Here is a 15,955-nt window from a genome sequence, read left to right on the forward strand (position 1 = left end):
CAAACTAAAAAGGTTTTGCACAGCAAAAAAAAACACCATCAACAAAATGAAAAAACCCACTGAACAGGAGAACATATTCACCAATGATATATCTGATAAGGGGTTAATATCTAAAATGTATAAAGCACTTACACAACTCAACACCAAAAACAAACAATCCAATTAAAAATGGACAAAAGTCATAAATCCATAAAAATTCTAGAAGAAAATTCAGGCAACAAAATTTCAGGCATCATACGCAGCAGAACTTTTACTGATACAACATCTAAGGCCAGAGAAACGTAGGAAAAAATGAACACATGGGACTACATCAAACTATAAAGTTTCTGCACAGCACAAGAAACAATCATCAAAATGGAAAGGGGACCCACTATATGGGAGAGCATAATTGCCAGTGATGCATCAGATAAGGGGTTAATTTCCAAAATATATAGAGTGCTTATACAACTCAACAAAAGAAAGACAAAAACCCCAATTAAAAAATGGGCAGAGGACCTAAATAGACACCTCTCCAGACAGGACCTACAAATGGCCAAGAGACATAAGAAAAAATGCTCAACATCACTAATCATCACAGAGATGCAGATTAAAACAACTATGAGGTACTACCTTACACCTGCCAGAATGGCTGCCATCAACAAATCATCAAACAACAAGTGCTGGTGAAGGTGTGGAGAAAAAGGGGACTCTACTACACTGTTGGTTGGAATGCAAACTGGTGCAGCCACTATGGAAAAGACTATGGTGCCACCTCAAAAAATTCAAAATGAAACTGCCATTTGACCCAGTGATCCCACTTCTAGGAATATATCCTAAGAAGCCTGAAACACTAATCAGAAAGAATATATGTACCCCTATGTTCATAGCAGCACTATTTACAATGGCTAAGACCTGAAAATAACCCAAATGTCCATCAGTAGATGAGTGGATTAAAAAGCTGTGATAGCCCTGGCCGGTTTGGCTCAGCGGTTGGAGCGCCGGCCTGCGGTACAGAGACACCCGGGTTCGGTTCCCGCTAAGGGCAGTACCTCGGTTGCAGTTTGTTCCCGGCCCTGGTTGGTCGTGCGGGTGGCAGCCACTCGACGTGTCCCTTCACGTCGATGTTTCTCTCTCTCTCTCTTCCTCTCTCTCCCTCCCGCTCCATCTGAACAAAAAAATGGAAAGATGTCCTCGGGTGAGGATAAAAAAATAAAAAAATGTTTAAAAAAGCTGTGATACATGTACACAATGGAATAATATGCAGCTGTAAGAAAGAAAGATCTCTTATCCTTTGAGACGACATGGAGGGATCTGGAGAGTATTATGCTAAGCGAAACAAGCCAAGCAAAGAAAGACAAATATCACATGATCTCACTTATTTGTGGAATATAATGAACCAAACAAACCGATGAACAAAACTGACCCAGAGACATAGAGGTGGGGTACAGATGACAAACCTCAGAGGACGGGGGTGGGAAGGGGAGAGATTAAACCACAGAAGTTATATGCATGTATGCATGACCAATGGACATAGACAACAAAACTGGGGATGGAGCAGGGGGGATGGGATGGAGGGTGTCAATGGGGGGAAAAGGAGACACATCTGTAACAAAAATAAATTAATAATAATTTTTTTTAAGTGGGCAAAGGTCCTGAATAGACACTTCTCCAAAGAGGACATACAGATGGCCAATAGGCACATGAAAAGATACTCAATGTCACTCACTAATCATCAGGGAAATACAAGTTAAAACCCCAATAAGATATCACCTCACACCTGTCAGAATGGCTATCATCAATAAATCAACAAACAACAATGTGTTGGTAAGTTTGTGGAGAAAAGGGAACCCTTGTACTGTTGATGGGAATGCAGGTTGGTGCAGCCACTGTGGAAAACAGTGGAGGGTCCTCAAAAAATTAAAAATGGAGCTGTCTTATGACACAGCAAGTTCCTTTCTGGGAACATATCCAAAGAAATCCAAAACACTTATTCAAAAGAATATATGCAACTCTATGTTCATTGCAGTGCTGTCAACAATAGCCAAGCTATGGGAGCACCCCAAGCACCCATCAATAGACAAGTGGATAAAAATGCTGTGGTACATACATATATGCAATGGACTATCATTTGGCCATAAAAAAAGAACAAAGTCTTACTATTTGCAATAGCATGGATGGACCTAGAGGGTATTATACTAAGTGAAATTAGTTAGTCAAAGAAATATAAGTAAGGTAAGATTTTACTTACATGTGGAATCTAAACAATATAAACAAGCAAACTGAACAGAAAGAGACTCATAGATACAGAGAACAGATTGATAGTTGCCAGAGGAGAGGGGATTGAGAAACTGAGTGAAAAAAGTGAGGGAATGAGAGTACAAATTGGTAGTTATAAAATAGTCATGGGGATATAAAGTACAGCATGAGGAATATTATTAATAATATTGTAATAACTATGTAAGGTGCCATTTGGGTACTGAAAATATCAAGGGGAACATTTTATAAAGTGCTCTGTGATTATCTAACCACTATATTGTGCATATGAAACTAATACAAAATAATACTGAATGTGAACTGTCATTCTTTTTAAGTTTTAAATTTAAAAAATATAGTAAAAGAAATATGGAAATGAAAAAAAAAGAAGAATATGCCTGGTGTGGATCAGTGATTGAGCATCGACCCATGCACCAAGAGGTCACCAGTTTGATTCGTAGTCAGGGCACATGACCAGGTTGTGGGCCCAATCACCAGTTGGGGGCATGCAAGAGGCAGCCAATCAATATTCTCTCTCATTGATGTTTCTATCGCTCTCTCCCTCTCCCCTTTCTCTCTCTCTCTAAAATCAATAAAGAAAATAAAAGAAGATATGTACCCTTATATTCATTACAGTGTTATTTACAATAGCAAAGATCAGGAAGCAACCCTAGTGCCCACTGAAAGACAAATGAATAAAGAAGAGGTGGTGAATATATACAATGAAATATTAGTTGGCCATAAAAAATGAAATCTTACAATTTGCAACAACATGAATGAACCTACAGGGAATTATGCTAAGTGAAATAAGTCACAAGGAGAAAGATAAATACCATATGATTTCACTTATATATGGAATCTGAAGAACAAAATAAACAAACAGAACAGAGACTCATAGATACAGAGAACAGACTGGTGGTTGCCAGAGCAGAGTGGGGTTGGGGGGTTGGGTAAAAGAGGTGAAGGGATTAAGAAGCACAAATTGGTAGTTACAAAATAGTCACAGGATGTAAAGTACAGCAGAAGGAATATAGTCAATAATATTGTAATAACTATACTTGAAATATTGGAAAAGGAGGTCACTTTGTAAAGTATATGCTTATGTAATGAATATGATATACACCTAAAGCTAATACAAAATAATATTGAATGTAAACTGTAATTGGAAATTAAAATTTAGTAATTGGGAAATTTTAAAAAGAAAAATATGTTAACATTTTTAGATATTACTCTTACCTCACTCTTTTAAACATATCCAATGGATTCTAAGATTGCACTGTTTTTTATATTTTAACACTCTGAATTTGAGATGAACTTTATTATTGCTCTGGTTAAGTGACAGGCATGCATGTCGGTATCAGTGATTTGGAGGAACATACCATAGAAAACAGCATTTAAGAAATACTGTAAGACCAATGCTTTTGATGGCTCAGAGGAAAATAGAATGTGGGGAAATCCTAAATCAACAACTGAGTAAAAAAATGCATTTTTGGCTCAGCGGTTAGAGAGTTGACCCTCGGACCAAAGAGTCACAGGGTCAATTCCAGTCAAAGGCATGTACCTCAGTTGCACTTCAGTCCCAAGCCCTGGTGGGTGTCATGCAGGAGGCAACCAGTGATGTGTCTCCCTTACATCTATGATTCCCTCCCTCCCTCCCTCCCTCCCTCCCTCCCTCCCTCCCTCTCTCTCTCTATCTGAGAATCAATGGAAAAATATCCTCGGGTGAGGATTTTTAAAAAGTACATTCAAATATTCAAATACTGAAACTCTGAATGTTAACAAGTTTTAGTAATACCTTAACTAATTTGTTCTGTTCATATTACTATGTGTGCATATGCGTAAGTGATGTTAACGATTCAAATAAATCTAAGAGATCTTTTTTTATCAATGACAGAGTAAAACTGCTAAGTGATAAAAAGCATCATATCAGTTTAAGTCAGAATTTTCTCTGGCTTAGTTATACAAAAGTAATAGTACATCTAACAATTGATGGCATCTTAGATTTAATAAAGTATGAGACTATAATGATTTAATACCTACATTTTTTTTAATTACATAGATGAACTTCCTTTTTATTGTGGTAAAATTTACATAATATGAAATTTATTATTTTAACCATTTTTAAGTGCACAGTTTAGTGGCATTAAGAACACTCACATTATTGTGGAACCATCACCACCATCCATCTCCAGAACTTTTCCATCTTCCCAAAGAGAAATTTTATCCCCATTAAATAATAACTCCCCATACTCCCCTCCCCCTAAATTCCTGTAACCACTATTCTACTTTCTGTCTCTACACATTTAACTGTTCCAGGTACCTCACATAAGTGAAATCATACAGTAGGTCCTTTCATGTGTGGCTTATTTCACTTATTGGACCGAGCAAGCGTATACACACATGCAAAATTAAAAGACACCACAGTCTAAATCCATACTAAAACGGTGCATCCATTAAGATAGGAATCAGCTACATATAACCGAAAGCCCAAAGAAGTGGCTTTAAGGCAGAGGTTTATTTCTTTATCACAGTCAGGAAGTCTGGAGGTAGATGGTCCTGGCTAGTATGGTTAGGGCTAGGCTGTTTCTGACTCTCCACCTCCCCAATATCTGTCCTTCATCCTTATGGTAACAAGATCGCTGCCTGAGCTCCAGCCATCACATCCAAGATCCTGGCCATAGGATAATGAGAGGCCCTTCCTTTGAAAGGAGACCTCTGGGAAATCTCACATTATTCTCCCACTTGTATGTCATTGGCCAAAATTCTCACACATTTCCCTGACCCAAAAGAAATCATGTAAAATATTATTAAACCAATTATGTCAACCATCCTCAAGGCCACTCAGAGAAATTGGACCCATAACAGTGCCTTGCCAAAAGCAGAACTGTTTCATCTGATGGTCATTTTAAGCTACAACAAAGCCTGGCAGAAGCATCGATTATTTTAAAATTTTGATCCAAATCAAACGTTAGAGTTGAGCATTCTTCTCTCATAACCTTTGTGATCTGAGAGGAGGCAGCATAAGTATTTATCATGCTCTTTTACAGGAAAAACTCTCAGTGGTCAGAGAGAGGGTGAGGGGTTGAGCCCATTTTAGGTTTTCCACATTTTGCCACTTCCTTAATTTTACTTATCCTTAGACTGTGCATGTCTAATGTGCAGCAGATTTTTTAATTATTATGTGGAATACCCAAGAGTAACACCTAAATGAGCAAATCTCAACTAGTTCACTGGGGAAATCATAGACTACTATGGATGGAGAGAGAAAAGGGAAGTATTAATAATGCAATGGGAAGTCAATGACTTCTCCGCAATCAGAGGTGTTTTTTCTTAACCATCCGACTGGAAGTTTTCTACTTCTCACCAAAGAAAAAAGTATCTATATAGTCCCTCCCACTGGCACATCACAGAAATTAAGATGAGAAACGCTTTTCGGGCCTGATGAGCCCACCGGAGGCATTTTTTCAGTAAGAACTCTTTCTGAGCGAAGTTCGCAGCATTTCAGTGTTCCACGAATTTGCACAGTAGCAGACTGAGAAATTCAGAAACAAAGTTAATAAACTCCTTACAGTTAAAGTGAGTTTTCAACAAATGAATATAGTTTCTGAGAATTCTGTGTCCAGAAATGAGTGAAATTTGGGCCCGCACAGAAGGAGCGGAGCTAGCTGGGAGATGACGGAAAACCCTTGGGACAGGAGAGGAAACTCGGGAAGAGTTACAACACTGATATTTTTCCCCTTAAATCAATGTAACAACGTATATGCCTAATTATTTAGTAAAAATAATTTAAATTAATTAAGTATAATAATATAGCACATTATATATTTTTACTTTGTTATGTGTCGATTAGTTTATAAGACAATATTTGAAATACTGTATGTAATGTATAATTCTTCAAGTCACACAAACTTGGGGAGTGGAAATCAGGTCATATAAACAACATTGTAGTGAAAACAACAAGCTATTGACAAACAGGCTATCTAATCAACGATACAGAACAGAAAGTCCAGAAACAAACATCCATAAACAGTCGTCTGATTTTAGACAAAGGTAAAACTACGGCTGTGAGGGAGAAAATGGTCCTCTGAGTAAATGCTGTTGGACCAATTGAACATTCATATGGGAAAAAAAAGTGTACCTTGGCCTCCAACCTCATACCATATGTGCAAATCAAGTCCAGACAGATTGTTGATGAAATGTGAAAGGTAAGCAGTAAACATAAAAGAACACCTTCATGACCCTGGGGTAGGCAAAGGTTTCTGAATGAGAATCCAAAAAATGCTGGCCACAAAAGAGAACAGTTGATAAACTAAACTACATTAAAGTTATGAACGTCACTGTTTTTCATGGTGTCTTCATAGAACACCGTAAGAAATGCCATAAGGACACCGCAGTCTTTGTAGGACCGTAAGAAAATGAAAGACAATCCAAAGAAAGGGAGGACGTGTTCACACACCTATCCATCTAAGGATTCATATCAAGAATATAGAAAGAACCTCTGCACACTAGTGATACAAAGACATGCACACAATAGGAAAATGGGTAAAAGTCTCGAACATACTTTTCACAAAAATAAATATACAAATTACCAATAAAAATATGGAAATGTACAGGGTAAAGAAAATTAAAACCAACCACAGAATGATACCATCCACATTCATCAAAATGGCTAAAATAAAAATGATAAACATACCAAATGCTTAGAAAAATGTGAAGTAACCATAACCTCTCATACACTGCTAGTGGGAAAGCAAATTTATTCAATCACTCTGGAAAACAAGCACCTATAAAAGATGAACATACACCTGCTCTGTAACATAGCATTTCCACTCCTGGGTAAATACCCAACAGAAATATACAAATATATCTACCCAAAAAGAAGTCCTAAAATATTCATAGCAGTACTATCATCAATAGTCAAACTGAAAACTACCCAAACGCCCACCAATGGTACAATGAATGAACAGATAAGTTAAAGGATATTCAACAATCAAATACTATATAGCAAAAGAAATGATCCAACATGCAAAAACCTAGACAAATCTAGCAAACATAGTGTTGAGTTAAAAAAAAAAAAGCGTACTTCGGTTGCAGTTTGTCCCCGGCCCTGGTTGGTCGTGCGGGTGGCAGCCACCCGATGTGTCCCTTCACGTCGATGTTTCTCTCTCTCTCTCTCCCTTCCTCTCTCTCCCTCCCACTCTATCTGTACAAAAAATGGAAAAATATCCTCGGGTGAGGATAAAAAAAAAAAAAAAAGCCAGATATAGAATACTGTATAATTTCATTTGTATAAGTTACAAAATCTGGTAAAACTCTGTGCAATTAGCAGTTAAGAAAACAGTTGCTCTTGGCAGGGCTAATGATTGTTTCAAGGCGTGAAGGGGGTCCAGGATGCTGGTAACAATCTGTTTCTTCACCTGGATACTGGTTGCACATACATGTCCAGTTTTCAACGGTTTATCAATCTGTACACTTAAGACATGTATGCTTTTCTGTATGTGTACCCTTGCTAGCTGTCTTGATTTTGAACAAATTACTTAGTCTTAGAACTCCAGGATGGCAAAATGCAAATAAAAGTAGTATCTACTTCACAGAACGGTAGTGAATATTAAAACTCTACCCGAATGTAACAAACAGGGCTTCCAAAATTCAACTGGGTATAAACATGTCATGTTGAAAGGGTAATCAGATGGCAGGGCAAGCCTGTACCACTCACCAGCTGGGAGCCCAGCAGTTTTCAGCTGAGCAGTTTAAATCCACCTCAATCCTGGCGGTTGCGTCATCAGTTGATGGCAAATGTCAGCTCTCGTTTGAATATTAATAGAGACAATTCTAGAGCCTATGGATAGCCAGGATTTCCAAGACAGAGTTAGTTGGTGCCCATTTTGTTATCCATGGAGAACTGGGTTGGAAGAGTTTGAGACCTCTTCCTTTCTGCTCCTTAAGCCAAGATCATCTTCCATTTCCCAACTTAGCATGATGCTCTCTTCCATTCTCCCTCTCTCTTTTAAGAGAACTTTAAACTACTCTTCTTGGAAAAAAAAATATACAGGCTTGGCAGAGGACAGGAGAGAGACATCATCCCCTTAATATCTGAATTGGCAGTTTGGAGAATGGGAAGTTATTAAACACATAAATCATGTGAATAACAAGTACTTAAGAAATGTTAGCTGTTTTCCCCTTCCTGCCTGTTGACCCATCCACTTTGCAAGACCTTTGGACCTCCTCAAGATTTTCCCCAGTTCTTTCCCAGTCTTCAGAGTCCACATGGGATTTTCTGCCATGCATTGCATCTCACCATCCCCTAAGCCATGAGACTAAAACACAGAAATACTCTGTGTTGCAGCATCACTGTCCTCAGGAGTCCTCCAAGTACTGCAGCTGCAGCCAGGCTGTTCCGAGCCACAGAAAGAATGCCTTGCTTCCCCTTGCGGATTTGAGAAGGGAGCCAAAGGAACCCTGCCCTGCACAGCAATGCCTGAGAGAGGTTGGGGGGCGGGGAGCAGCTCCAAAGCGTTATGGTATTTGGGAGACGTTTTGTTTTATTATCTTTTCTTCTTTTTTATGTGTACAACCACTCTGTAGTATAAAACGCCATGAGGACTAGACCACCACACAGTAGGGGGTTCAGCCCCTTCTCTCAGATGACTTATATCTTATTATCAGGTCCAACCAGACTGTTTCTTTCCTTAGGATAATCTCAGTTCCTGTTGCAAACCTGGCAAGCTGGTCACTCCAGTCAATGAGACAGGTATGTCTGATTCCCAACAATGAATGCACTTCTTCTCAAGGAGAAATTTCTCCCAAAACATTTCATTATGCACCGTTGGCTTTATAAAACTCACACCTTGAAGAACACATCATACAGCTCTGAAGATGGGTATCTGAACCAGGTAGATCCAGTGGGAAAATGGGCTGAAGACTCTGGGACCCAGATCAAGCTGCAGTACCAAGCGACCTTAGCACAATGGATATCAATCTTTCTTTCTGCAAGGCCACAAGTTCCTGAGACACGACACAGGGTACATCCAGAGTTCACACAATCTTGAGGGCATGCCCCGCACCTCTGGTTCTCCTTCCCACTCAAGAAAACATGTTAGGATGTGAGAAAGTATAAATGATGTTTAATTATAGATATAACCTAGACAGGGCTCTACTCTGCTAAGTAGTAAAACATTTATGAATTTTAGTTCCTCCTTATTAAGAAAACATCACTTGCAACCCCACTGCACCGCCAGTGGTTTTGATCATGGAGTGTGTCACACTCCTGCGACAGAAAGACACACTGTCTGAATAAGACTCAATTCATCCAGATTCATTAACTTACAAAGGACAAAAGCTAACTGGGCGGCAGGTGTGTGTGTGTGGGGGGGGGGGGATTGCTCAAAGTATATGGGAGAATCTCTCATGGATGCAGGAAAAGCTGGGTAAAGCAAGACCTCAGACACAAGATGAATGCTGGCTGGACATTCTTGTCTTTGTCTTTCACATCGGCTTCCTTCTCTCCTGGAGACCAGTTTCCTTCACATTGCAGAGAACATGGACACCTAAGCGCCTGTGGCTCTCACAGCCAGAGGGGGCTGTCTCCCCTCCGTCACCACATGAGCATCCACGGAAGGACAGTGATTGGCAGTGGTTCTCATCAGGTACCTATCCCCAAACCAATCAGCAAGGGCCATAGGGCCTTGTCCCCAGATGCAGACACCCTTGCAAACCAAGGCAAATGCAAAGAAGGAAAAATTATTTGTGTCTATTACAAAGATACATTTCTGTCTGGATGTGGCATGGTTTCTATTCTGATTATGGCATTTACAGAACACAGGGGGTAAAACTAACAGAAGAAGTCACAAAGGAAGCCAAAATTAGAACCAAAGCAATAAAGACCGATACGTGGTTTTCTCAGTTAAAAGAGCCCGACGTTGGGCTTAAATCAGTCTTGGATTGAATATCACAGCAGTCTGAATGTGAGTGAAAGGAAGTTGTTTGTGACAGTCTGATGACTCCCCATGATAAGGTACTGATCCCCATCTTTAATAATAACCAATAATAAGCACACTGCAAGACTCTCTTCTGCTTCTAATATTATGGGTAAAATTGTGCAGGCCAAATAAAATGCAATTACCGCTTTAGGCAGAATGGATGAAAACCCACAGCTCCTACACATTAAAAAGATTCAGTGGGTGAAAGACCTAGAAAAGAAAGATGTAATAATGTTTTTTATGATTATTACTTCCATTGTTATTATTTTGGTTTGGGTTATTATAATTATTATTATGATAATTACTTTTTTATTGATACTTCTCTTTACGTTTATCTTGAGATGGAAACAATAACTGCCCAGCTCTCCTTGTAAATGTGCCAAGGGAGTAGTTGGAAGTAATGATGAAAAAGTCTTTTTCTTTTATATTAGTCCTGCTGTAAAAGGGGTGGTTACTCTTTGTGAAAAGGTAGCTTATGTCGCATAAAACAAAGTCAGATTTTGTTCCAGAGCTGTTCACTCAAATCTGGAAGTAACTTCTTCTTATGAAAAGGCAAACTTGAGTGATTATCAATCAAATCTTCTGAACGTCCTTTTCTCGCATACTACGCAGAGTTAATAAGAGGCAGGGCCCCAGCTTCTGTGCCTGGGTCTCATTTCCCCAAGTGCCAGCGCTCCGTAGACGCCGTTGATTAAAGAGCTCACAGAGCAAGGTTTTGTGTGATCCGTGTTTTTTAGGAAGAGGAGAACAAGAATTAATTGATCTTTTGTCCCTGAATAATACTATTTGATGGAAATTTAATAGGAGCTGGTAGATTTCAATATCACCAGGAAGCCATAGAGAACTTGACATTTCAATTTGTTTCCGAATCATTCATATAGGAGAAAAGCCGGGAATATACATACGTTAATAAGCTTTCTGACAGAGCGGTGAGGAGGAACGAAGGAAAGAAAGAGCTACACGGATCGTCCATCCATAGGAGACTCAGCAAGAAATGAGTTGGAGCTGTATATAGAGATTGCTTTTCAGTCATGTTTACAAGCTGCGAATAAATAAGTGTGTTACTCTGGGGGATGAGTCCACTGAGGACCTAAATTTAAGATAATACAGATTTTCAGGATTTTAGGGGACTTGCAGGATTTGGGGGATTTTAAGTTCCTAGACGTCCCCACCACCACCCCAGCTGTAGTGTCTGTTAGCCCCCTGCCCTGGGGCTCAGTGTACCCCAAAACTCCTGTGTTCCCCTGATTAACTCACACCCACCCTCTGCAGCTCTCTCCTCCCCAGGTCTCAAGGCCACCTCAGTGCCCCTCTAATCACTGCAAGACACAACCTAACAACCCACTCTCTTCGAGGCACTGCGACTGAACATGTTACCTCTGGAGTATGTGTGCTCTGAATGGGGGAACACAATGCTGAACTACCATATGATGCAGGTATGGACTCCCTGCCTCAGGCAGCCTGCACCTGACCAGTCCTTCTACGGATCACAGTGCCTGCCACAGCCTGAGTACCATGGAGACTACTTATTAGCAAACTGTAGCTCCTAATCTGAAGAAAGAAATAGATCTGTCCTCAGTGGAACAGAACAGAGAACCCAGAAATAGACCCAAGGTAATATGCTCAATTAATATTTGACAAAGGTGGCAAGAGCATACAGTGGAGTAAAGACAGCCTCTTTAATAAATGGTGGTGGGAAAATTGGACAGCTACATGCAAAAAAATGAAACTAGACCATCAACTTACACCATACACAAGAATAAACTCAAAATAGATAAAAGACTTAAATGTGACTCATGAATCCATAAAAATCCTAGAAGAAACTCTAGGCAACAAAATTTCAGACATCACACACAGCAGAATTTTCACTGATACATCACCTAAGGCAACAGAAACAAAGGAAAAAATGAACACATGGGACTACATCAAACGCAAAAGCTTCTGCACAGCAAAAGATACAATCATCAAAATGGAAAGGCAACCCACTGTATGGGAGAGCATAATTGCCAATGATATATCAGATAAGGGGTTAATTTCCAATATATATAGAGTGCTCATACAACTCAACAATAGGAAGACAAAGAACCCAATTAAAAAATGGGCAGAGGAACTAAATAGACACTTCTCCAAACAGGACATACAAATGGCCAAAAGACATATGAAGAAATGCTCAACATCACTAATCATCAGAGAGATGCAAATTAAAACAACAATGAGGTATCACCTCACACCTGTCAGAATGGCTGCCATCAACAAATCATCAAACAACAAGTGTTGGCGAGGCTGTGGAGAAAAGGGGACTCTAGTACACTGCTGGTGGGAATGCAGACTGGTGCAGCCACTATGGAAAACAATATAATGTTAGCTCAAAAAATTAAAAATTGAACTTCCATTTGACCCAGTGATCCCACCTCTAGGAATATACTCTATGAAGCCTGAAACACCAATCAGAAAGAATATATGTACCCCCATGCTTGTAGCAGCACTATTTACAATAGCTAAGATCTGGAAACAGCCCAAATGTCCATCAGTACACAAATGGATAAAAAAAGCTGTGGTACATATACACAATGGAGTACTATGCAGCTGTAAGAAAGAAAGATCTCTTATCCTTTGAGACGACATGGAAGGACCTGGAAAGTGTCATCATAAGCAAAAGAAGCCAAACAGAGAAAGACAAGTACCATATGCTCTCACTTATTTGTGGAATATAATGAACATAACAGTCTGAGGAATTGGGTAGTTCCAGAGATGTGGAAGTGGGGTACAGACTGACAATCCCCAGAAGAGGGGGTGGTGGGGGAAAGATAACCCACAGAACTTATATGCATGTGTACATGAACAATGGACATGGACAACAAACTGGGGACAGGGCAGGGAGGGAGGGGAAGGGGGATCAGTGGGGGAAAGAGGAGAAACATCTGTAACAAAAATAAATTAATAAAAAAAACATACTTTTTCTTCTTTGTGGTTCAAATCAGTTTTGGTTCTATACTGAATAATAGTTACATATACTAATATAATGCTCTTCATTCATTTTTAGTTTTAGAATAAGTTAATCAAGTATAGAAAATATATATTTACAAAATAGAATGTAAATGTTAGAACCTTCAATAATATAAAATAATATATCTTAAAATATCTGAAAAAAGGTAGTATATGATAATAAACTGTGAAGAAAAGAAAAATAAAGTGCAATAATTTCCTCCTCATCTTTTCTAGTGAAAATTCAATGGTTTTTAAAGCTGATAGATTAAGAAATAAAACTAAAAACACAAATGGTTATGAAAATCACTTCTGTGAAGTACCATTATGGATAGGGGCAGGGTGTGAAAGAAGAATGTGGCTTATTTTTAAAACCTTCCTGAGTCCGGCCAGTGTGGCTCAGTGGTTGAGTGTCGACCCTTGCACCAAGAAAGCACCAGTTCGAAGCCTGGTCAGGACACATGCCCAGGCTGTGGGCCCAATCTCCAGTGGGGGACATGCAGGAGGAGGCCAATCGATGTTCTTTCTCATCGATGTTTCTCTCTCTCTCTGTTTCATTTTCTCTCTCTGCAAAATCAATAAAGGAGAATAAATAGCCCTGGCTGGTTTGGCTCAGCGGCTGGAGCGTCGACCTGTGGTACAGAGAGACCCGGGTTCGGTTCCCGTTAAGGGCATGTACCTCGGATGCAGTTTGTCCCCGGCCCTGGTTCGTCGTGCGGGTGGCAGCCACTCGATGTGTCCCTTTCACGTCGATGTTTCTCTCTCTCCCTCTCTCTCCCTACCGCTCTATCTGAACAACAACAAAAAAAAAAAAAAATGGAAAAAATGTCGGGTGAGGATTAAAAAAAAAAAAAAAACAGGGAGAATAAATAAATAAATAAATAAATAAATAAATAAATAAATAAAACCTTTCTGAAAGGCTTCAAATTGTTTTTCACAATGTACCTTGTATTGCTTTGTCATAAGAGAAGCAATATAGAGAACACTGGATAAAATGAAGACTCTAGAGCCAAAACATGGCTTCAAATGTCAGCTCTGCCACTTCCTAGCTGTGGGACCTTGGCAAGTGTTGTACCTTAACCACTCTATGCCCCATTATAAAACAGACAATAGCAGAATCTACTTCACAGAGCTGTTATGAAGATTGACTTCTTTCCAGGGTGAAAATTTAAAAGCATTTTTAAAAGTATAAATACTATGTTACCCATATACTCAGTGTTCAGTTCTAATATATTTTATTTCACTTTATTCCAGATCATTGGGTATTTTTTTGCATGTAGCTGTCCAATTTTCCCAACACCATTTATTAAAGAGGCTGTATGCTCTTGCCACCTTTGTCAAAAATTAATTGAGCATATTGTCTTGGGTCAATTTCTGGGTTTTCTGTTCTGTTCCATTGATCTATATGCCTGTTCTTGTGCCAGTACCAGGCTGTTTTGATTACAGTGACTTTGTAGTATAACCTGATATCCGGTATTGTGATCCTTCCTACTTTGCTCTTCTCTTTCAAGATTGCTGTAGCTGTTCAGGGTCTTTTTTGGTTCAATATAAACTTTTGGAGTATTTGTTCTAGTTCTGTGAAATATGTCATTGGTATTTTGATGGGGATTGCATTGAATCTATAGATTGCTTTGGATAGTATGAACATTTTAATATTAATTCTTTCAATCCATGAACAAGCTATATGCTTTCACTTTTTTATATCTTCCTCTATTTCTGTGAAGAGGTCCTTTACTTCTTTGGTTAAGTTTATTCCTAGGTATCTTAATTTTTGATAAAGAAAAATAGAGAAAATCTGGTGTGGGTGCTTGAAATTACTTCAAATGGAGATTAGAGTCAGGAAATCAGGTTAAGAAAGGTATTGCACTATTCTAACAAGGATTCACTATGTGTTGTTGCTTTATATCAAGCGATATGATTTAGATGGTGGTATATCTTAACATGTATAACAACTAAGCTAAGCTACAACAGGCTCTACTTAGGCAGGAGGCTGATTACAATTATGTTCAATATAATTGCATTTCACATGGTAGTGTGGTGTGCCCCAAAGCCCCATCTTCATTTCCACCCCAAGACATGTGTCATTCATAGTTTCTCAACCTTCATAAAGCTATTTCATGGCAACAAACTGTGAGCTTCTAGAAAAGGCCTTAAGGCGCTCATTCAGGGACTGCTGTGTACTAATAAGTGTTTCTAAAAATGACATAGAAGCTATGTGTTAGATAAATTGTTCACTTATTCATTAATAAAGATTTTCTAAAAACAAATGTGTCTATGTATCTAATATCAACTGGACAATAGCTCAGAAAGCTTGCTGTTCATCCAGCTCAGAAACAAGCCATGAGAGATGACAGTAGATTTCAGAGCTAATAGTCTAAAACAGTCTTAGTAATAATGGCTGGCTTTTATGGATGGTGCACCAGGCTTGAGTGAGGACTTCATTTACATTATTTTATTTAATCTTGACCACAAATCTCTGCAGTAGATATCAATCTCTGTTCTTGCAAAGTAAGAAACTGAGGCTTAGATGGGTTCAATATCTTTCTCTGGGTCACACAACTAATAATTGATAGAGCTGGATTTACACCAGCTTTTTCTGACTCCAATACCTTTGCTTTGAGCTGCTATTGACATTACGTTGGCAGCTGTTTGCACCATAAGAGTCTACTTCGCGTATGGGGCCAAATCCAATCAAATGTTTTTCATCTTATCCATTGTTCAATTAGGAAAATTACTGAAGCATGTTTTGGATGCCTGGG

The sequence above is a fragment of the Molossus molossus genome, unplaced genomic scaffold (assembly GCF_014108415.1).
Source record: "Molossus molossus isolate mMolMol1 unplaced genomic scaffold, mMolMol1.p scaffold_m16_p_10, whole genome shotgun sequence".
NCBI lineage: Eukaryota > Metazoa > Chordata > Mammalia > Chiroptera > Molossidae > Molossus > Molossus molossus.